Raw genomic sequence first — 19,043 nt, 5'->3', positions numbered from 1 at the left:
CTAATTCTATCTCATCTACATTTATTCCTATCTGCTTCTCCCTCTACAAGAAAAAGCCAAGATCATCAAATTAAAACCAAATCTTCAACACAAAAAAACAAATTTAAAAAAAAAAGAAAGCATTGGAACCTAATTTAAGAAAACCCACACATTCAAACACATCCTTTTGTTTAAAATTCTGTTTGAAACTCCCAGAAAGACACCGCTAAAATAATCTTCCTTTTCCATAATGTTTCATCTAAAAACCCCAATCTTGGTGGTAGTCACGGTGGCGGGGACGGCGGATCTTAGTGGCAATCACGGAGGCGGTAACGGTGATTGCGTGTCTGTGTTCAGTGATGGGTGGCGGTGGTTAGGGCAGCGGTGGGTGACGACGATTTAGAGCAGAGGTGGGTGGCGGCGTTCATGGTAAGAGGGGGAGGAATTGCCTTTCTTGGAATCCTGGCCAGCACCCACAAACAATATGCGAACATATATGTAAGCATATACGTATCGAACCTGGTTGAATAATGTATATATACAAGAGTAACTTACTGTTAAGAAGTATCAATCTTAATACTTTTGTACGTGTCACATATCTAAATAAGTATGTTGAGTTGTGCAGGAAGTCAAAGAAACAACAGTTCAAGGACTGAAGATATAATTACAAGGAAGATAAGAAGTTGGAGGACTGAAGTTGACAAGAAAAGGAGTTGGAAGGCTGAAGAGTCATTACCCCATTCTTTATCTCTATATATATTCATTATAAACCCGTTTAGGGTTAGAATGTTCTTGTTGTTCGAGAGAAAATATATCATATATCTATATTCATTGTCTGTCTTGTATCAATCTAATCATCTTGATCAGATTGTGTTATCAGTTGTATTGTATAGAAGATTAAACTCATTGTTTATCTTCTAAATTCGTCTGTAATCGAACTCTATATTCTTTTATAATAATAAGCCTCATAAATCGGGCCGATTATGTTTTGGGTATAATTTCTTGATAAATCTCTTAGATCTTGTTTTATTTCATGGTATCAGAGACAGGTTGCGAAGATTCTGGTGTTTTTCATGATTATTAGGGCGTATTTCATTTGAAACCCTAACAAATCTGAAAACCCTAATTTTTTAGATCGTCTCGTGTTTCCGCTGCAGATCTAGATCTATTTTCTTCTTTGACTAAGTGAATCAAAAAGAAGATAGGATTCCTTGTTCTGATCCTGATTATTTCTTTGACTAAGTGAATCAAAGAATAATTAGGGTTTCTTCATCTGTTCATCGGATAGCACTGTAACACCTCTTTTACGTTTCAGTTCTTCTTTTGTTGTTTAAGTTTTTTTTTAAAGTTTTTTTTTTTAAAAATCAAATCTATTCTCACAAAAGTATTTGTGCTAATACTTGACCTGCTTCCTTGAGAGGTACGGAATCCTGTCACTGGCACTTATACGAGTTTAGATTTTAGTTTCAAATATATATATATATATATTCTTTATTTTTTGATTTTTAATTGTTGTCTTTCTGTTTTTATATCTGTTAATCTCTGTCTATTTGATTGTCTTTAATTGTTAAAGTAGTTGTCTAAAGTTGTTTGTGTGACAGAATATTATTTGTTATTTGGTTATTCTGCTTGATAGTTGTGTTAATTTGTTGTAATGGCTCCTGAAACTAGTAAAACTGATAAATCTGAAAATAAAACTGATGATGTTGATGATAAGTCTACTCAGATTAGTAAATTAGATTTTGGAAATCCTTTGTATTTGCATGCTAGTGTACTACATGTGCACCATTAATCAGTTTTAAATTGAAAGGTACTGAAAATTATAATGTGTGGAATTGTGCTATGACTCTGGCATTAGAAACTAAAAATAAACTAGGGTTTATTAATGGTGATTGTATGAAAGATGATTATAATGATGATATGTTTGCTAGGCAGTGGGATAGATGTAATGCTGCTGTTTTGTCTTGGATACTTGGTTCTATTTCTGATGAATTGTATATGGGTCAAATATTTTCTAGAAATGCTAGTGAAGTTTGGAAAGAATTGCAAGAAACTTATGATAAGGTTGATGGTTCTGTTATGTTTAATTTGCATTTTAAAATTACTACTCTAAAACAAAATGGGTCATCTTTGTCTGATTACTATCATAAACTAAATTCTTTGTGGAAACAATATGATGCTCTTGTGAAACTGCCTGCATGTACTTGTAAAGCTGCTAAAAGTTTTGTAACTCATAATAGTCAGTTAAGGTTAATGCAGTTTATGATGGGACTTGATGATATATATATGCCAATGAGAACTAATATTTTGTCTAGAGAACCTATTCCTGATGTTAAATCTGCTTATGCAATCATATCTAGGGAAGAGTCACATAGACATGTTTCTCTGCATGATAATTCTTCCAAAATTCAACCTTCTGTGTTTAATGCTCAAAGATTTGATAACAAAAAAGTATTCAATAGAGGTCCTAATCCTAATCTAAAATGCAGAAAATGTAATATGTTAGGGCATACTATTGATAGATATTATGAGATTGTTGGTTATCCACCTGGGTTTAAGAAGAAGTTTAATAATCAAAATGGTTCAAATGGAAAGCATGTGTCTAGTAACAATGTTGTATCTGATTCTGCTAAACATACTGATGGTTCTTCTAGTAGTACTTTGTCTTTTACTCATGAGCAGATGGTGAAGCTTATGAATCTTATCAATGAGAAATCTGATCCTAGTACAAGTATTAATGCCAATATGGCAGGTATCAGTTTTAATTCAGAAGATCTTTTTGGAAATAATTTACCTAAAATTATTTGTTTAAGTGCTACTGCATGTTTTAGTTTCATAAATGGCAAATGGATATATGATTCTGGTGCAAACCAACACTTAACATGTAATGAGTCTGTTTTGATTAATGCTAAAGATATAAGTGATCTAAACATAACTGTGGGACATCCTAATGGAACTTTAGCTAAAATTATGAAAATTGGGAATGTTAGATTGTCTGAAACCATTATGTTGTTTGATGTTCTGTATGTACCTGATTACAATGTCAATCTGATTTCTGTGCACAAAATGAATAAGGATTCCAAGTTTAGGGTGTCATTTGATGAAGATGCTTGTTATGTTCAGGATTTGAAACAAAGGACCCTTGTGGGGACTGGTAGTGAAACTAGTGGTTTGTATGTCTTTGATAATCAAGGTATTAATTCCAATTATGTGTACTCTAATGTGGTTGTTTGCAATGTGTCTAAACAAATGTGGCATTATAGGCTAGGACATCCTGCAGATCCTGTTTTAAATATTTTAAAAGATAGATTGGATATTAAGGCTAAAATTGTGAATACTCCTTGTGTAACACCCCGACTAAGGTGGAAAACTCGGGATGTAAGATATAGCACACGCGCACATGGATGTTACATAGGAATACTAAATGTGTGCGTACATTATGCATAAATAGTCAAATTCATAACCAAACAAGCATAGTAGTAGTCATCACACACAAGTTCAACAAAAGTAATCAAATCAAGTACGATAAATTCCCACGCAGGGGAAACGATTAGGCATATTGCCACCAAGCATAAGTAAAAGCATGCAAACTCCAAATCTAAATCCTGAAGTCTGCTAAGAGTCCCATGCTACCAATCCTAGCCACAATTAGCTTGATTACCTGAAAGGAATACTTAAACGTGTCAACACAAAGGTTGGTGAGTTCGTAGGTTTGAGTATAAACAAGTAGTGTAAAAGTGTTTTATGTCGTCAATAGAATTCAATTGTAAAGTAGTATGTAATGGCTAAAGATCATCTTGCACATAAGTAAGCGAGCACTCACAATCCTCAACAGGACCGGCTAATAGTATCAATTGAGCACACACAATCCTCTATAGGACCGGCTAATAGTATCAATCGAGCACACACAATCCTCTACAGGATCGGCTAATAGTATCAATCGAGCACACACAATCCTTTACAGGACCGGCTAATAGTATCAAGTAGTCATACAGCCATGGAGTAGTAAAAGCAGTTATGGCATATACAAAAGCATAGATAGTATTCCTTTCACCCCAAAATATAAGTATGGAAAAAGGGGCTACGAAGACTCACAGTGATCTGCAACAAGCGTAGTTTACAAGCACAGAGTACAATCACAGATATAAGGAAGATATATCTATTTGAATCCAAGTATGTCTTGATGTCAACCTAATCACAAACCATTGAGCATAGATGGATACATGTATTAGTTCTTGTGATAAGTTATTCACTGAGTGGTCCTTGATGAACTGATGATTTGGTCCCTTAAAGATCTTTGAACGTTTTGACTCAAAAGTGTTTTACATAAACTAGACTCGAAATGAACGTCTTTGAACTCACACATAAGTACTTATCGTAATAACGAGTTGTATGTGCCCTTAGTACTGAACTTTAGTCTTTAGAATCTCAAATCAATTAGTCATAGAACTCGTACTTTGATGATCAAGATAGAACATGTCTTAATGGTACTTAATTAGGGTTTGCACTTTGTACGTTGCTTTAGATCGATTCATGAACTAGCTCGAAGTTAAAAAGTAGACTTTAAGGTGTGTAATCGTATGAGAAGGATGTTATGATCTTGGTTTAGTGTTAATTGAGCAAGTATGTTATGTTATGGAACTAATACAAGATGTTTTATGATTGAATAAAGTCGTCCTAGGGTTTGTTCAGGATCGTCCCACTGACCCTAGCTCAAGATCGTCTTAGTTCCTAGGGCTCAAGATCGTCCTGCAAGGTCGTCCCTCAAGACCGTCCTACAAGACCGTCCTAGTTGACTTAGCTCAAGATCGTTTTAGGTTTCCAAGCTAGAAGAAGTGTACAAGATCGTTTCAGCTTGCAAGTTGATCAAGATCGTTTCAAGGTAAGGGGGAAACAAGATCGTTTTAGACTTCTATGACACAAGATCGTTTTACAAGATCGTTTTGGCCACCAAGGATGAAGATCGTCCCATTTTAAGGACATGAACAAGTCACAAGATCGTTTCACGATCAAGTGTTTGAGCTAAACCAATCCAAAGGATCGGTTACCCATTAAACATTCCAACACAACACAACATCACACAAGAACAAACGAGCACGAAACAAGAATTGAGAAGGCTGCCAGGACGATCTTAACAAGATCGTCCTAGGAGATCGTCTTAGGAGATCGTCCTAGGAGATCATCTTAGTCTCCAGGACGGCTGAAAACAACACTTAAATCAATACACGAAGATTCAGATCGATTCTGGGACTTGTTAGAACATTAAACTAGTACATATATACATAATAACACTAACCATTAACACTTTTAACGATTTCAAGACCATCTATAACACAAATAAGACGTGGCACATTATGAACAAGTTTTCCCTCATTTTCAAAAATGGGTTTTGTAGATTTAAGCATGTTATGACCCAAATTCGTGCATAAAAAGGTTACTAAACACATTTAGACACAAACCCATTAGCTTTTAACACGTTTTTCATATCAAAAATGGACCAAATCATCAAGAATATAAGCTTGAAAAAGTACACTTTTATTTTGATCAAAAACTCAAAATTTGTTGTTGTTACCAGAAATTTGATGCTAGAAATATGTTTTGATTATCACAAGGAAGCTAAAAGTACAAGAAATTTTGGTTTAACAATCCAAAATCAAGAGATGGATTTTGTGTGTGAAAATGGTGGTTGCAAGAGTGTTTTAGAGAGAGAGAGGTGAGATGAAGAAGATGGGAGAATGAGTTTCTCTCTCTAAGATATTCTATTTATAGTTTTCCAATATTAAATGAACCTAATAAATGTAGGGACTATTTGTGAACATTTTTGGACTAGAACTTCCTTAAATACAATCGTTTACGTCTCGAAATCTAGTATTTTATCATAATAAATCATAAACTCGTCTTATAATTAAAGATTTAAGATTGAATTGACCTTCGGGTGAGCATATATCTTAAGTCTAAAGCACGTCAAGAACTTAGATAAAATTTGTGGATTTTATTTACTACATTTCTAAGACGGTTGTTACACCTTGTGAAATATGTCATAAAGCTAAACAAATAAGAGAACCATTTCCTCTAAGTGATCATAAATCTATGAATCTTGGTGATTTAATTCATCTAGATGTTTGGGGTCCTTACAGAATTGCCAGTAAGGATGGTTTTAGGTATTTTTAACTGTGGTTGATGACTATTCTAGGGCTGTGTGGACTTTTATGATGAAATCCAAAGATGAAGTGTTCAAAAATGTCCAAAATTTGTATAACTTGTTAAGAAATCAATTTAATAAAACCATAAAAGTTATTAGAAGTGATAATAGAACTGAATTTGTGAATGGTTTGTTTGATAAATTTTGTAATGACACTGGGATAGTTCATCAAACCACAATTGCCTATTCTCCTCAGCAAAATGGAATTGCTGAGAGGAAGCACAGACATCTTTTGAATGTTGCTAGATCTTTGCTATTTCAGAGTGGTTTACCACTTTATCTTTGGTCTGAGTGTGTATTAACTGCTACTTATATTATTAACAGATTACCTGCTTCAGTTTTAAATGGTAAGTCTCCTTTTGAGTTGGTATATGGTCAGAAACCAAGTCTTTCCCATCTTAGATCTTTTGGATGTTTATGTTTTGCAACTGTCTTAAATGTTTTTGACAAGTTTTCTAGTAGGTCTGTCAAATGTGTTTTTATTGGTTATTCTAATTACAAAAAAGGTTATAAACTCTATAATTTGGAAACTAAAGGTTTTGTTTATTCTAGAGATGTAAAATTTTATGAAAATATATTTCCATTTAAGATGTCTAAAGAGAACAATGTTTCTACTAAAACTGTTGATCACATTAATTTCTTTGATAAAGTATTTCTTGAGTCTGAAAGGTCTAAAAGTTCCAATGATGAAGGGAAAGACACTGAAGTAAGTGATGGTGGTGATTCTGAGCTTCTCAATAGTACTGTTAACAGTACTGAGAAGAAACTGCAACACTTGATGAGAATGCAAATAGTGACATCCCTGAGGGCAACAATTCTAATGAAACTAACGATGAACCTATACCAACTCAGGGGGGATTTGTCTTAGGAGATCTAATAGGTCTTCTAATGTTCCAAAAAATCTTAATGATTTTGTTATTGAACGGAAAGTTAAGTATGGCATTGAGAGGGTTGTTAATTATTCTTGTTTGAATACTGAAAATTATTCTTTTGTCACTAGTCTTAATAAAAGTGTTGAACCCAAAACTTATAAAGAAGCTTGTAAAGATCAAAATTGGGTTAATGCTATGAATGATGAAATTGAGGCTTTAAACAGAAATAACACTTGGGTTCTAATTGATTTACCTCCTAATAGAGAAACTATAGGATGTAAATGGATTTATAAAATCAAATATAAAGCTAATGGTGAAATAGAAAGATACAAAGCTAGACTTGTAGCTAAGGGCTATTCTCAAAGGGCTGGTTTAGATTATGAAGAAACTTTTTCTCCTGTGGTTAAAATGGTAACTGTTAGGTGTCTTTTTACTCTTGCTGTTAGTAAGGGTTGGCCTTTGTTTCAAATGGATGTTAATAATGCATTCTTGTATGGTAATCTTGTTGAAGATGTGTATATGGACTTACCTTTAGGATTTTTTTCTAAAGATGAAACTAAAGTTTGTAAGTTAACAAAGTCTTTGTATGGTCTTAAGCAAGCTCCAAGACAATGGAATGAAAAATTGACTAAAACTTTAAAAGAAAATGGTTTTGTTCAAAGTTTGAATGATTATTCTCTGTTTATTAAATCTGAAGGTAATGTATTTCTTGCCTTGCTTGTTTATGTTGATGACTTGGTTATAACTGGTAATAATCTTGAAGAAATAAACAAGTTTAAGAGTTATTTGAATTCTAAATTCTTGATTAAAGACCTTGGTAAACTTAAATTCTTTCTTGGTATTGAAGTTTTAGAATCTGAAAGTGGTATTTGTTTAAGTCAAAGGAAATATTGTCTTGAATTGTTAAGAGATTTTGGTATGTTGGGTTGCAAACCTCTAAAACTCCTTTGGATCAAAATACTAAAATAAATTGTGTTGCTAATGAAAAGGATAAAGCTATTGAAGGTGTATCTGAGTATCAACAATTAGTTGGTAAACTAATCTATCTGACTATCACTAGACCTGATATTGCATTTGTTGTGAACTGTTTAAGTCAATATATGCATGCCCCTCTTTAATTACACTTTAAGCTTGTTGTGCATATCCTGAGATATCTCAAGTTATCACCAGGAAAAGGTGTATTGATTGATAAATGCAACTCCGTAAATGTTCATGCTTATGTTGATGCTGATTGGGGGAAATGCTTGTCTTCTAGGAGATCTGTTACAGGTTTTTGTGTTTATATGGGAAATAGTTTAGTATCTTGGAAAAGTAAGAAGCAAAGCACTGTATCTAGATCTTCTGCAGAATCTGAATACAGAGCTATGGCTTCTGTTACAAGTGAAGTAATTTGGATCTTGAAGTTACTAGATGATCTTAAGATCAAATATGATCTTCCTGTTGATTTGTTTTGTGATAGTAAGCCTGCTATTCAAATAGCAGCCAACCAAGTTTTTCATGAGAGGACAAAGCATCTTGAGATTGACTTACATTTTGTAAGAGAAAAGATTGTTAATGGTGTGATAAAAACACACAAAATTGATTCTGAAAGCAACACTGCAAACATTTTTACTAAAGGTTTGAATTCCACTCAACATAACATGTTTTGTAAAAAGCTTAGGTTAATTGATTTATTCAAAAAATAAAATTTGGGTAAGTTGTTTTAAGTATTAAGATTGAGGGGGAATGTTAAGAAGTATCAATCTTAATACTTTTGTATGTGTCACATTTCTAAATAAGTATGTTGAGTTGTGCAGGAAGTCAAAGAAATTAGAGTTCAAGGACTGAAGATATAATTACAAGGAAGATAAGAAGTTGGAAGACTGAAGTTGACAAGTAAAGGAGTTGGAAGGCTGAAGAGTCATTACCCCATTCTTTATCTCTATATATATTCATTATAAACCTGTTTAGGGTTAGAATGTTCTTGTTGTTCGAGAGAAAATATATCATATATCTATATTCATTGTCTGTCTTATATCAATCTAATCATCTTGATCAGATTGTGTTATCAGTTGTATTGTATAGAAGATTAAACTCATTGTTTATCTTCTAAATTCGTCTGTAATCGAACTCTATATAATAAGCCTCATAAATCGGGCCGATTACGTTTTGGGTATAATTTGTTGATAAATCTCTTAGATCTTGCTTTCTTTCACTTACATTTGAATTTTGGCTTCTTTACTTTCCTGTTGCTACTAATGTAAGCACACTTTGCTGCTGGCCTTCTGCATGCTATTGTTATTGTTTTCTTATTGTATCATTATTATCTATCTATACTTTGAAATCTATTGTTTTTTTATTTCTTATTTTTTAGTGTTGAAGAGCTGGGTTTATAATTTGATGATTTAGGTTTTTTCTTGAATAAATGTAGATGAGAGAGAATCAAGGATGAAGATAATGGTCAACCGTGTACAAAAAAACAAAGTTTGTGGGTGAAACTCATGGATCAAAAAGTATAATCGACAACCGTGTACAAATAAAAAAGTACGTTATTCTTCCCGTGATTAATCCTTATTGTTTACTAACCTTATTAATATATCTAGATTAGGTATGAGCTCGGTACCAATACCGTGCCAAACCGTATCGATACCGAAAATGACCAAATGATAGGATATATTTAGCCTAAGAGCTTTAAGGATATATTTCCAACCTTCTCTTGTAATGATAGGATCCTAATAATGCATATTAATAAACTTAATGAAAATATATATATATATATATATATATATATATATATATATATATATGGGTGAGTTATTTTGAGAACTCCTAAAAAAAGAACTCAAGAACCATTCTGGATCACACATTCTTTTCCTTTTTCTCTCTCTTCAATTAAATAATAAAAATCACCCAAGTCATTCAAAATGTTCTAACTCACAAACTGTAAATCGTTAAACAAAACAAAAGGCATGGGTAGTCTTAAAAATTCGTCCTCTTTCATTAGAGATCCAATTCGATATACTTTTGACGACTTTTTAATTTTCGTTTTCTTTTTGGTAGTTACACATAACTTACACATGTGTTGGTTGAACTTACACATGTGTAGGTTGAACTTACACATGTGTAGGTTGAACAAAAATTATGATTCGGAACGAGCTTCGCCCTTAAGGATATTCATAAACCAAAGCTAGTGGGGTGATAGGTTATAGAGGGTGATAGGTCATAGGGTGATAGGTCATAGAGGGTGATAGGTCATAGGGGGTGGCCAGTAAGGGGTGATCTACCTAACGGGCTCCGCCCTTAGCCGCTATTCCTCCGCCATGGACTGACGGGCTCCGTCCTTGGCTACCATGGCTCTGCCATGGATTGACGGGCTCCGCCCTTGACCTTCATTGTTGTATACATATGTTCATTTACTAATTTACATGTGAAAACAATGATCTTACACATGTGTAGGATGAACCTACACATGTGTAGGATGAACACGATGGGAAAAAAAAAACAAAAATTAAAAAGTCGTCAAAACTATATCGAATTGAATCTCTAATGAAAGAGGACGAAACTTTAAGACTACCCATGCTTTTTGTTTCGTCTAACGATTTACGGTTTGTGAAATAAAGCTTTTTAAATGATTTGGGTGAATTTTCTTATTTAGTGAAAGAGAGAGAAAATATAAAAAAATAAATAGTCCAGAATTGTTCTCGTATTTTTTTTATTTGTAAGTTCTCAAATAACCCGTCATATATATATATATATATATATATAAAAGTACTGTAATAATATACAAGCATGTCGACGAGATAAGAGATGCATTTAATTGAAAAAAACACGAAAGCTTGTTGGGCATGTGGACAATTTCGATTTGTTTGTAGCTATTTTAATATTTGTATGTTTTTTTTTCCAAAGTTCCGCAACTCATAAAAAGACCCAAAGCCTTTGCACAAGATATCCATACCCACTTTCCTTCCTTCACAAAATATCTCTCTCTATCAACTGAAAGAAAAGAAAAAAGAGATCAACAGAAAGATGTCAGGGCCAAACCACCCACCACCACCACACCATCCTCCACCGCCGCCGCCACATCATCCACCACCACACCACGAGGATCGCCAGGGATGTTGTACTATTTTGTAACTTTAATAAAATATTATGTCTATTATTATTAATTAATTGTTGTAACATTATCCTCCCTCCCTCCACAGATATGTATGTTTTCTCCCTTAAAAAATCATTCATCAATATATATATATATATATATATATATGTATATGTATAGTGATGATTATTGTTGTGTGCAATAATAAATAATAATATTTGATCGAGGTTTGAGTAAAAAGATCATTATGTAATATAATTCATTTGTGTGTGTTTTCTATTATTAATTACTACAGTAATTAATTTGCTGGTACGGTGTTTATGAACAGACGGGTTTGTACTTGGTTACTGATGATATATTTTTATGTTGGTGTTTAAATATGCTCCCTAATAATTGTACACCCCCATGGAACAAGATATAGATCGTGGACCACAAAACAAATTATTACTTTTCTTGCTAATAGTGACATATCTTTCCCTCTTCTCACTTTCCGGCCATTTTTTCCGGCCAGAATCCATCAGTTTTTCACCTCCAACCTTAACATCTTTCTCATCCTCATCATCTTTACCACCGGAGCAAGGGTGTCTCTGGCCGAGACCTCTTTTTTTCATGCCCCATCTCTTTTTACGCGGACCCACTGCCAGAGATCCGGGTTTTCCGGTTATTTTGTTTTTTCAAAATGGGTTTTGTAAAAGTAGATTGAAAAGAAAGTCCTCTCTACTGCTACTCTAACTGCATATCTTTCATTAAAAAAATTTGTTATCTTGTATATTTGTTAATTATAAAGATTATTATTCTTTTATGTGAAAATACTCTGATAGAATGGTTTTGTATTTAAATAATTTTGAATGTTTTAGAAGAGAAAGATGAATGATGGATTGAAAATTTATTCGGTTGTTGGAATCTGAGTAAGGAGATGAAAAAGAAGATGAAGAAAAATTTGGTGTTGTTAGAAATTAATAAACTCCAAAAGTAGTGTGTGTTTGTGTGCCGGTGATAATGGGGAATGGGGACAGAGACTAGGGAAAGTGACAAAGAAATAAGTCAGATAAAGAATGAAGGACTACCCTAGGAGGGGTGCAAATAAATCCAGACTTAAATATAAATGTCGCTGCCTTTTTTAGATTTGATCTGCTTGTACATAGTCTCTTTGACTTACCTCCCTTGTCCCTTTTTTTTTTACCATGTCCCGTTACAAGTATTCGGAAGGAACAACCCAAGACTTGTCATCCTTAAGGATCGAATTTAAGAACTTGTAAAGTAAGGGATGGCCCTAACCAATTGGACTAGTTATCATTGACACTTGTCCCGTTTTGTCTGGGATTGTTTATCAGTTGTGAGTATTATACTATATTATTATTTAGGGGATAACTTAGATGATGTTAACATCATTTTTGTTAAATGATGTAGCTCTCACAAACCATAAATTCATGAGAAACTTTTTGACATGTGTAAAAATTAATGTTAGTGAGTATGTAAGGGAACATCATCTAACAAAGATATTGTTAACATCATATATTATTGTCCCTAATGTGTTGGACAAATAATATATGTTAGTCATTGAAAGAGTTTATATTACAGAAGAAAACTAAAAAGACTTGATGATAGCTATATTGAAAGATGGAGTAATGAATGTCCACTGATATCAGACTACCAGAGTGGTTTCAGAAGTGATTTTTTTAGCATTTTTAAAAAAATTAAAAGTAATTAAGCTAGAGAAGGGTTTATCGGTATCAAATTAAGTTTTTGGCTGTCAATAATCTAGATTGCAATACAGTTAAAACCTCGACGACAATACAAAAGTGGATATCATGCTTAGCGATGTCGCAGAGCATACTCGCAAGTGTCACTATTCTTACCCTTTTCGTCGAATCTTGTGCTTTGTCGCCCAAGTATTTCTTAATGGTTAAATAAAAGTGATCGATCAGTTAGATTGATAGGAATTGAAGTCGTCATGTGTCAAGTCAAATTTATGTTGTCCAGTGATATCGATCAGTGGAATTTATAGTAGGGATTAGTTTCTTGAAATGTAACTATCTTTGACCGAATGTCTATAGTAGGAAAAAACTTAAGTTATGTGTATTGTATGTAAGCAACTTGAAAAAATGTTTATTGTATGTAAAAAAAACATATGTGGCAACCATATACAGGTGCCACTCGTCAGATTTTAATTGGTTGGAACGAAATTCTTACATACAATAAACATTATTTCAAAGTTGTTTACATACAATACACACAACTTTAGTTATTTCCTACTATAGACATTCGTTCAAAGTTTCTTACATTTGTGGAAACTAATCCCTTTATAGTATTCTTACTGGCTAGATTTATTATAATTTTTTTTTTTGCTTGGTTAATTTGTTTCAATTTCTATAAATGCCACTGGTTAAGTTTTGTCTAAACGTTTTTTAAAAATAAAAATAAAAACTTTTCACTCCAAATGTGAAAGATTTAATTAAAAAAAAAAAAATCTCCACTCCTTTTAAATTAGAATGACAATTAGGAGAAGGTGTTTATAATGATCGATGAATTTAAGCTAACATAAAGACATTTTTTTTTACAAGTGAATTTTATCTCAGACCCGTATGATGTGTGTTAATCGCACAATGAAAGGGTCCCGCATTAAGCGGATCTTAAATAGCCTTTTTCAACATACCACTTCCACATTAATACTTTTTACGCCTAAAGGAAGTCATTATATAAAAGTTATTCTGATAATAACTTTTTTAAAAACTTTAAAATATGTTTTATAAAAGTTTTTGAGAAATTTGAAAAATCATGTGCCTTATCATTTGGTCATAGATCTTTACGTAGAATATTTTTATCATACATAAAATTATATGTAGTATACAACTCTACCTTTATATATATTTGTACTACATTATAAAGCATGATATTAGTATCACGAAAAATGATTTATTTATTATACTATATGAAAGGACAAAACTTGATAAACCGAAAACGCACGTTTTTTTATATATATATATACCCCCACTGCGCCGCAGTGGAAAGTCTCAGACCTGCGCGAGAAAAACCTCATTGCGCCGCAATGGGTTTGGACACACTCCCACTGCGCCGCCGTGGGAGAAAAGACATTTCTGAGCTGAGGGATTCCACTGCGCCGCAGTGGGCAAAATCACCAGTGGGCACCAAATCAGCAACCCTAAACTCATTTCGACATTTGATCAAACTTACAACCTTCAAATTTCAAAACGAATTTCTTAAAACACATTTCAAAGATTACCAACAACTATATAGACACATTTTAAACATAAATACAACATCAACTTGTTTAAAATCTCATGAACACCAACAATGGCCCATTTATCCATTTTGACACCATTTTCGTCCAAAAAGCAACTACACAAACTTCCCAAAAGCTTTGCACTCGATCAATTACAGGAATTTAACGAAAGTATGACCTTCAAAACTAAATGTACCAAGAGCCAAGAGGAGAGAGATTTCTAAGCATCTAAACCAAAAGATTGTCATTCATCCATGAATGACCTAAATACCTTCAAGTTTTGCAAAATCTTTACTTCAACCACTTCAAGCTCTAAATTAACACTTTCAATTCCACAATTCTAGTTCCTTCTTCAGGAACTACCTATAAAATGATAAACAACTAAAATATAAGCAAAGACTTAGTGAATATACTTGCATACATTTATGAACACGAAGGAGGGCAACGTACAAGGACTATTACATGTAACCTATGACACTGTCATGTCACATTTACATGCTCACCTTGCACACTAAACGCTATACATGGATCCATATAAGCTAAACAATCATAACAATAACAACTATCGGGATTCTTAGGCCCCGGAGGTTCTTAGGCCTCATCTCAAATTAACTATCGGGATTCTTAGGCGTCATAAACACTATGCCCCATATGGGCCTACGCCAAATCAATCACCACACATGGATAAACAAACTTCAACATAATGTGGTCGATTGACCCAATGTATACATAAAGGTATGCAAATGTACTCACCTCCTCCGCAACTTGAACAATAACGCTAAAAAAAACGATTATGCACAAACAAGCTTCAACCTATGATCATAACATAAAAGTGCATAAGCTTACATTCACAACTTGACTAGCTCAACCTAGTCATACTCAATCACTAGCTGTAACACCCGTCGTTTAAAAATATGGCTTTCCAAAAACTTTTGCCTAACGGCGTTAAAAGAAAGCGGAATTAAACCTTAAAAGTCCAAACCAGTAAAATCTGTTTGGTTTATTCATAAAATGGTGTTACTAGCCATATCATCAAAACAAGTCTAAATGGAAATCCATTGGTTGCCCAACATTAAACAATTGACATTATAGTAAATACAAATAATAAATATCTAAACATAAATGAATGTCTAATGCAAGCAACCACTATGGGTAAACTACAACCAACTTCAAGATCATCTACCCATGCCTCACATCTTCTCACATCTACCTGCTCACTATTGTTGGACCTGAGGGCACAACACATTTTAAAAGAGCAAGTGTTAGCTAACGAATTAGCTAAGTAAGATAACACATATTTTATAAAACGTTTGTCCATTTAAAACATTATATAAAAGTCATAATTACATCGTCAAGGCACATATCACATCGATGCATCACATCATCCATATCATCGCATCAAACATCATCATCATAGGTTGAATCACCTAACTGTGCCAAATCATCTTTTACTTTACATATAACATATAAGCATCATCGCATAGTGCGACATAAGTCACTTACATTAGGCGTGACATAAGTCACTCATCACATATAAGGTGTAAGTTTGTGTGTAGGCGGTCATAAGACCTAACAAGGAACCTCACACCCGACTAGATGGATAAGCCTTACGGCGGTCCATCAATGTCGTTAAGGAATGACAAGCTAATCCAGGAGTAGTCCGTATGTTCAAAGACATTGGTGGTTAATCACGCCACCCAGAGATACTCAAACCACGTAATTATGTTGTAAGGAGCCACCCAAGCAACCATATACGCACCCGCCGGGCAAGGGCAAGTACAGGTTAAGCTTAACACTTTCATATCATATATGAGCTCGGTTTACATCACATATAGTTTAGGTGTCCACGTTACCTAAACATCATCACATATCATCTTTTTACGTTTGGACCCTTAAACGTGCACGTGTCATGGCAACTTAACAAGTCTAGTGAACTAGATGAACAAGCCATGTAGTCATGCACACTTTACATATCATCAATATATAACACATTTCACTTCATCTCAAGACATTACATAGCATTTCATAGCATATCATTACATCGCATGCATTGTTACATAACGTACATCATCATATATCATTGCATATCGTATATCATTACAACAATACATATCATTTATCATCATAGATCGTACATCATTTCATATCATCTATCATCTCATGTCATATATCATTGCAAAACACCTATTATCTCATATCATATTTCATTTCATCTATTAAGCATACATAGCATCTCATATCAGTACATATCATTGGGGTAGCATTTCAGGCTTCAATATGCATCTACATAGCCCATATCACCTCCCGTATAATCCCGAATACACATAAGCAAACAAGATACCATTAGGGGAAGTTATTATATGAAAAGTATGTTTTTGTTGAACCCTCAGCATGTCAAAGTAGTGTATCTTACCTCGTTGAAGAGCACAACAAATGATAACACAAGTTACCGAGCTTTGCAAGTATTCCCAACTACCTATAATCATTAGACAACATAATGAGCTAACAAGTACCCACTTACTTATGGTCATTACTCAAGTCTAAATACCTATAAACATGACTCATGACAATGCTTGATGCATCGGAGGTTCGTTTAATACATAAGGGCTTACATAACTCGACGTAACTCGACATTCACTTACTAAATTAACCTTTCTGGAAACTTGACATCATCATCATCTTTTAAAAGTATTACCATTATAAAGTAGACTCTCTCACGATTCCGTGGATAGCTTATTTGTTAAAAACGGAGTTACGGTTCAAAAGTTATGGCCATTTGAAAATTTTGTCGCTATTGCGTCGCAACTACCAAGTTGCATCGCAACTAAAGGTCACTATTTTCTAGTTGCGCCGCAGCGAGTCCCGGTTCTGCACAAAACTCATTGTTTAACCTCCAAAACTTAACCAAACACACCCCAAACGACCCATAACCTTATGAACGACTTTTGTACCTCAAAATTCACCATTTTAAGACCATAATGATGCAATGAAATCATTGATTAATCCTTACTTGATTTGCATCACATAATTAAACGTTTTAGGTCAACGAATCAACGTTTAAGACATCAATTGATCATCTAATGACCTAAATCAGTTATGGATCTGATTATATGATTGAAATAACATAAAATCAATGTTATTATACCTGGGATACCTGGAGATTACAAAGAGAATTCAAAAACTTGATCAAAACACTCTCGAATCAACCAAACGAAGATGAAATCGAACAAGGAATTGATTATGGCAATGGGGAATGGTTAGGGCTCAAAGAGAAAAGGATATTATGAATGATTAGAAGCTAAAGACCTGTTCTTTGACCCTAATCCCGTTTTTGACTTTCACCCTATGTCAAAACTCGTCCCTAAGCTTCCAAACGTCACATTATTAGCCCTAAACACCTATATGAACTATATACAACTCAATAAACACTTTGAACACCTCTAAAGGCATATAACTGCATCTTAAACACATTACTACGTCAATCAATAAAACATTCAAGTCTCACACGCATAACACATTAACTACATATAAGCATTAAATCTAACATGGACGTAACGGACACGTTACGTTGACTTAACGACTCAAGTCAACCATTAGATAAAAAGTTTGGGATGTTACACTAGCCTTTCTAAACCCAAACCCAACCCATTTGTCATTGAGTTACTTTTATTCTCAACAATAACACTAGGTAGTTCAACCTACCATTTACATCAACATTTCAATAACTAGTAAAAACTCATCTTTTCTCATAAACAAAAATTATCACATGAACTTAGCAATTTCATAATCAAACTCAACACATACAAGCTAGGTTATCTAAGAAATTGGGGAAAATTAACCATAATTCATATTCTAGCAAAAACCCCCCAAATTGGTTCACTCCATAAACCCTAATTTCAAAAGAAAGATGAAAACCAAGTTAGAGGAAATCAATACCTCAACAATAATAAGCTAATTCAAGATTTTAATTTGGAAATTCTTTTTCCTCTCTTTTCTCTTTGAAATTCGGCCACCACCACCTTCCACCACAAAGCCTAACTTTTGAATTCTTGAATGAAGATTATTTGATGGTGATGATTATTATGGATGTTCTTATCCTTGAATTAAAGAGAGAATTGCCTTGATTTTTAAAATGAAATGAGAAGATTGCATGAAGAGGTGAAGAAGAGAAGTAATGGAAGAATGAGTCATAACCAAAATAGATGGGTGGCACTCTTTGGAGATGCCACGACCCATCTCTCAAATTTGTGGGTATTTTACCCGCTAACCGCTAAAGTTCCAACTAAATTCACCCCATATCTAAAACTAAAATACTAGGAATTAATTTAATGTTAAAACTATGAAAAGGGGTTAATTTCTTTTACCTTAAAAAAAAACATTGGGGTGTTACACTATACAACTTTTATAACATACCGTATAAGTCAGTAAAGCACGTGTGTGATAAATATATTACGAGTATATGTTGTGATTGTGGAGTCCCTCACTCGATGGTTTACCCACAAGTGTAGAATAACAAGTCAAGTAATCACTAGATAGGACTAGTATTAAACGTCAAGTAAGCACTTAATTGGACTAGTATTACGATAAATATAAATGCAAGAATATATATAACGTAATACGTACTTAAGCAATATAAAGATAAGCAAGTAAGTAAATTGTGAGACACAACGT

Source organism: Erigeron canadensis, chromosome 1 (assembly GCF_010389155.1).
Source record: "Erigeron canadensis isolate Cc75 chromosome 1, C_canadensis_v1, whole genome shotgun sequence".
Classification (NCBI taxonomy): Eukaryota; Viridiplantae; Streptophyta; class Magnoliopsida; order Asterales; family Asteraceae; genus Erigeron; species Erigeron canadensis.
Note: the sequence above shows the minus strand (reverse complement) of the source record.